We start from the raw sequence: 6,539 nt of genomic DNA, 5'->3' as shown, positions 1-6,539 counted from the left end.
ACCATATGTACATGATAGAGATTAGATTTAGAGAGAATGATAGAAAATTTTCTAGCTGTTAATTTTTTTTACTTGTGCCAATTTGTATATACGTAGAATTTACAGACTGATTAAAAATTACAGGTTACTAGACCATGAAATAAAAACCTACAGAGCCTTTAGTCAAATATATATGAAAAAAACTTTAGTACAAATATATATATGAAAAAATGGGATGGAGAAACTGGTAATTCGAGTTACTGAACTCTTTGTTGTTTTGGAATAGCAGCACCAGGCAAGAGTTGGAGAACTAGGAGTCTTCGGTTGTCGCTACGGCCTTCGGATTGCTCCTGTATTCTTCAATGGACAATCCTTGACACGATCACATAAGCACAACAAGAGGAGAAACCCGACCACAGTTCCTAGTCCAAGGGCAACGATGGCGGCTTTGCTTTTATTGCTGAACAATGGGAGCCCTCTGTGGGTGATCGCTTGCTCGAGCCATTATTTGAATTCAAGCTCCTCATCTGTGTGAAGCTGACAGGTAGCTTACCGCTGAAAGAATTGTTTGAGAGGTCAATGTTGAAGCGGTTGTCTAGCTTCCCCAGCCATGGCGGGATATTCCCATCTAACTTGTTACATGAAATTTCCAGCACATTGAGGCTTCCCAACCTCTGCAGCCACGGGGGAATTACGCCGATGAGTAGACAGTTTGTCAGGATGAGCACCTGCATTGTCTCACCACCGCGGAAATTCCTGGTCAGCACCAAGCTTGTCAGGTTGGGCAGGTGTTGCAAGACCTGCAATGTCTATGCCAGGTTGTGAAGCTATTCCTGGTCAGCGAGAGGTACGACACGGATCTCAACTCCTTGAAGCTCTCTGGTATCTCCCCCATGAGCTTGTTCCTTGTAAGATTCAGTGTCCTCAACTTGGTGCACACACTGATGCTAGAAGCTATAGCGCCACTCAGATAGTTGGTTCCAACATCAAAAGTATTAAGCTTCGGCAGCAAGCTGGAGTCGATAGCAATCTCACCAGAGAGCGAGTTGTTCCTCAAGCTGATTACCCTCAGAAGTGGACAACTTTACAGGGAATCGGGCAACTCACCATCCAGCCTATTGGTGGCCAGGTTTACGGACTCTAGCCTCCTCATCTCTCCAAAGACATCAAGTATGGAGCCTGTGAACTTATTATAGGACAAGTCAAGTTGCATGATCTGAGAGAGGTTACCAAGGTCACTGCCGAGGTTGCCAGTGAACTGATTTTCATGTAAGCTCACTCTCCTCAGGATGGGCAACGTGTACAGGTCATCGGGATCCCGGTGAAATAGTTGTCGTCGAGGGAGAGCTATGTGAGCACCCTGCACCGACATCAGAGATGCAGGATGTACATCGGTACATGTGTGTTGGTTTTTTGTTTAACCTTCTTTATAATATTTGCAAGTTGCTTTAAAATTGAGTGCTCATAAGAGATGCATCAAAATGTTTCCTATCCAAAGCTCGTATACTATAATTGTTTCATGAACTTAATTTGTTGACACATGACTACTATAAAGTTCTAGATACAGCTTAATTTTGATTAACACCACAACACAGGATCATATATATATTATTGTTGCAATATTTTTTCCCGTCCCAACGCACGGGCATTCACCTATATATATATATATATATATATATATATATATATATATATATATATATATATATATATATATATATATATATATATTTGATATATTGATTGCTTTGTTTATGTTGATAAATACTTCTTAATATGTAGTTCATGAAAGAAGACTTTACATATCATGCTAAGTTTCAATCGTTTGTGCATTGTGTTTGAATTTGTAATTCAAAACTTTATTGAATCTAAGTTAGAAAATGAAAATAGAAATAGGAATAAAACATAAAAGAGAAAAACAAGGAGAAGGAAAGTATTTCTCCTACACGTGCAGCCCAATATGCTCTACTTGCAGCCTATGTCATCGTCCATTTTTTTTTATTCGCTTGTCGCAAATGAGGTCATCATGACGCATGTGTGACATAAGCATGCAAGTTACCTGCACCAGTATTCCGCTCGTCAGTTGCAACCGCATGCAGATCCTAGGGCCCGAGCTATAGCTACCTGCTGCTCATATCTTCTTTCTCTCTGAGTTCGTTCGGGTCGCGCACGTAACCACTCACCTGGAATCTTGGGTCATTGCAACCACCCTGCTAGATGCGTCTGTCTCAGCCAGACCTCGGCTATAAGTTCCTCGGTCGCCGCACGCCCTTTGCCGTCTTGCATTGGTTGTCTTGTCTGCGCCCACGCCGAACCAAGGAGAGAGAGCAATGGGCCGGGTTCGTGGCCAGCCTGTTCTCAGTGTCCAGCATATAGGTGATTTGCCCTCACATGTGGTGCTAGCACCAGCGCGCTAGCTTTGCCTGCCCCATGCCGCACGTTTCTCCCTGTGTCGACGCAGTGCTCGTGCCCTCCTCCTGTCATTGCGTTTTCCCTAAACGTGCGTGCTGCAGCTGCCTATCGTCGAGCTCTCCATCGCTGTTCCTTGACGCACATATCTCCCTTGCTTGTGGCGCTCGGCCCGCGCTTTATGCGCCCAGGCGTCTTCAACCTCGACGCAGTATCTCTGTATCCTGGTCGGCGTTCTTTCTCAACTCCATGGCCGCGGTCATCCCAAGCATCTCCGGCCGCCGTGGCGTTTTCTGCCGGTTTGTCGTCGGATGCTGCGAGCTCTGGCTGGAGCTCGTCTCTGTTCGTCCCATCCTGGCGCGTCACCCTTCATCACCTTGCTGGCCCGCTCTTCCTTGCCGTGATGCTTCTGTTGGGAATAGTCCCACATGGTGTGGTCACGGTGGATGAGAAGTCACTCAACAGTGGCGCCTGGGGAGTTTGGCTTGCTCCACCGCTTGTGTGCCTGACCGGTTAGGCATTGGGGGCGGTCGGTGTCAACGGTTTCCACATCGGAGCGCGGGCGTCGTCGCCGGACTACCATGCATCATGGAATGGCTGTGTCCCGAGTCATCTCTCCCAAAATCTAAGGTGAGAAATCCCTCTATATATCATGTTCGTAGTGGTCTCTCCCTATTTCTTATATTGGTTGTCGGATTTGGGCACTTGGGCACCAGTTTGCCGTCGTCGGTGAGACCCCGCCATGCAAGGGCAGCGCGACGCTACCTGGTCGGCGTTGTTGAGGAAGAACAGCACGGGATCGTTGATTATACAGCGGGCGATTAAGATTAGACGGGAGGGTACCCCTTCGGCGTTTAAAACCGTGGCCGCCGGATGGTAATCCATAGGTTCCAGTTAGATCATGGCATGGCGCGCTGTGACCCGCTGATCCCAGATCGGGCGGCCCACATTGCGCATTGGTTTGCACTTCAATTGATCTAATTGGGACCACGTGTATCTGATCCAACGACAAGAAAACATCTATACCCCTTCGGCATGCTAATTTTTCTAAAGAGATCCCGAGAAAATAGTAACTAACCCGCCGTCTACCGCGGTTAGAAAATAATTGAATACAGGTCTAGTTATTTACGCTTTAGACCCGGAACTCTCTGAAATTATTGCCCGCAGTCTAGGGAGGAAATAAATTAAGTAAATTAATATAGAAAATAGATTTCTAGTATAAAAATAACTCCAGAAGCTTGTTTAAATCATAGTAAATCCATTTTAACGCCTTTTGATTCATTCCAGTTGCATTAGATTCATAATAATATTGTTTATCATCTAGTAACTTTATTTTGTTGTGAAACATAAGTTAAAATTATACACTTTAATTTCTTTTGTACCCAACATTTAAATCTTCAGAAAATCATAACTCGTTAACCTTAACTCCGAATTTAGTGGTTCTCGAACCTACGATCTCGTAGCATCGTGCAAAATATTATTACATAATTTGTTCTTATGTTTGGTGTGATGTTAATTGTGCCTATGCCATGTTTGTTTGTATTGATATGAATAGCAGTGAGGTCCGATAATCTTGAAGATCATCCTGGTACCTGGAATCTTGAGTCCCAGGCAAGTTGTGCCCTTGATCACTTCTTTTTACCCAATCATGTACTTATTAATCATAATGATCTGCATAGGTTAATTTTGATGGGACCCAATAGGTTACCCTAGTTTGACTATCTTTATACCTTGTTTACCACTGAATTCTTGGGTAGTACCTGCTATTGCTATATGTGGTTTTGGGTATGGAGATACACATTATTCATGATCATACTTTTATTATTAGTTTGTTATTTACTGTTCATGATAAGATCATTATATTAATTGGAACATGGAGCGACTGTCGGAGAGTAAATCTCCGGCCGGGTGGCGGAGTGCACCCGCCGTAAATCCTGAGATGAGGAGGGGCTTAGGCGTTTCGCTTGATCGTTGGAATGAACGGGAAGAGCTCAAGAACACACAAGGATTTAGAGTGGTTCGGGCCGCCGGAGCGTAATACCCTACTCCACTGTGAGATGTATTGGTTGTGAGCTTGTGAGTCTAAGGTGCGTCCTGAGATTGTGTGTGTGTGTAACGTCGCATGCCTCCCCTTTTATAGCTGAAGGGGGGCATGCACAAAGGCATTGGGCCCCGACATGTGGGCCCAGAAACATAAAGAATATAGCGCTTGGAGCCACTAATGTCTGTTGCCGAGACAATCTTCTTGTGCCCTGCGCCCGAGATCTGTGTATCCTTGGCGTGCAGGGGAAGCTTCTTATGGAAGAGAAGATGGGTGTTGTACTCCGCTCGGAACCGGCGCACTGCCCGCCAACTGACTGGTCAGGCGCACCATCTGCTGGACGAACCTGACGTTGTCTGCCAACGGATTGGACAAGGCGCATTTAATGTCGAGAGGGCTTGTCGCCTGTCAGCGTGGTGGCAGGCGGCGCGTCCCTTCCATAATAAATGCTGAGGTCGAACGACTGCATGGGCCTTACGTCAGGCTCGACCCATTGGCTTATGTCACGGGCCTCAGGCCAAGCGGCAGCAGCGGGGCTCCGCCTGGGCAGGAAGCCCCACTCGAGAGATGGACACGTGTGGGCACCGGACCCCTATTCGTGCCGGGGTCTTCTAGGTCTCGGAGCCCTGCCAGGGCCCGGTACCTACTCTGAGGGACCTGGGGCTTACCCGAGGGACCCGGCATGCCCTCTTGGGAGCTCCGGACCCGTTGTACAGGGGTCCGACGTCCTTCCGCGGAGGTCCGGACCTATCGATGCACCTTGGGGAGTCTTATCTTTCCTTGCCACGTGGTGCTCCCAACCCTGCCCATGCGGTGGGGTCAGGTGCTGCTTCCCGTGCGACCCGGGGGCGTCGCACGGATGCGGCGTCTTCATACTGCAGAAGGGGATACCCTTGTCTCAAGGTAAGGACAGTGGCCCCAGGGCCCACCTCAGGGGAGGGTTCGAGCCTGTAGGTGGGGCCAAAATCTATACCTTGCGTAGTCATAGCATGACCAGGGCCAAAATCTGTCAGCTCGCTACTGGCCACACCAACCGCCGTGCCGGTTTTCACGGTCAACCGACGCATGGCCCCCATGCATGGCGGTTCAGTCATGCCCCGCATGCGTGGGGTGCTCTGTTGGCCCTGCCTATGTTGAGAATATCCTCCGGCGGTGGCCCCGAGGCGACGTGGGAGCGGGCGCGGTGGTTCGCCTCTGCTGCGCATGGAGGCCAGTGCCTCAGCCACGTGACTCGTGGGCCCGAGCCCCTTTGTCAGTGACTGAGTTGTCCGGGCGCTAGGTGTGCACCAGGAGGATTTCCCCAGGGCGCGCGGGGGCCCTTTCTTGAAAAAGGGGGGGGGGTCTTCCGCGCGCAGTAGTTTCACTTTCGCATTTCCCCAACTGCTCTGCCCTTTCACCTCCAAGCCTTCCGTGTCCCTCCGTGCTCGTGCTCTTTAGCTTTTCGCCGCCGCTGTTGCCATGGCCACGCTGGTTCATCCCGATCGCTACCAGACCAAGGTGGCGCTCGACAAAGTGTGTCGCCTGCTTGGATGGGGCACACCTGCGTTTGCCGGGAGGATCCAAGCCGGCACTACCCCCCTCGGCGGTCTCGCCGCCGGGGAGTTCGTGCTCTTTGTTCCCTATCTCTTCTGCGGGTTGGCGCTGCCGATTTCACCGTTCTTCCTGCTGTTGCTGGAGGAGTTCGGGCTTCAACTCCAGCACCTCACACCCCACTCCATTCTCCAGGTGGCCATCTTTGTCCACTTCTGTGAGATGTTTGTGGGAGTGGCTGCTTGCACTTCCCTTTTCCGCCAGTTCTTCGTGCTAGTGAGGTCTGGGAAGGGCAAGGACCACCTCGGGGCCTACTACTTCCAGTCAAGGTCATATCTGACAGTGACCTACATCGCCTCCCTTGGCGGTGCGAGGTGGGAGAACCGGCGAAGTGATTGGGTGATCGCCAGCACTGAGGACAGCGACCGCCTCAATCTTCCGAGTGACGGGCCCAGCCTCGAGCGGAAACAGTGGAGGGTGAAACCATGCCTCGGGCTGGAGTTCGGGCCCGTCCTAGACAGGATTAGGGAACTGGCGGTTGGAGGCCTGACCTCAATGCACGTACTCGGGGATTTCCTGA

At 49.7% G+C, this 6,539-nt stretch overlaps 1 pseudogene; it reads right to left on the bottom strand.

The window, feature by feature from the left end:
- Nucleotides 1–401: 401 nt before the first annotated feature.
- Nucleotides 402–1,442, bottom strand: LOC109941099 (phytosulfokine receptor 1-like; annotated as a pseudogene).
- Between the last annotated feature and the right edge of the window lie 5,097 nt (nt 1,443–6,539).

The sequence above is a fragment of the Zea mays genome, chromosome 7 (genome assembly GCF_902167145.1).
Source record: "Zea mays cultivar B73 chromosome 7, Zm-B73-REFERENCE-NAM-5.0, whole genome shotgun sequence".
Classification (NCBI taxonomy): domain Eukaryota; kingdom Viridiplantae; phylum Streptophyta; class Magnoliopsida; order Poales; family Poaceae; genus Zea; species Zea mays.
Note: the sequence above shows the minus strand (reverse complement) of the source record. Positions and strands in the feature narration are given on the sequence as shown.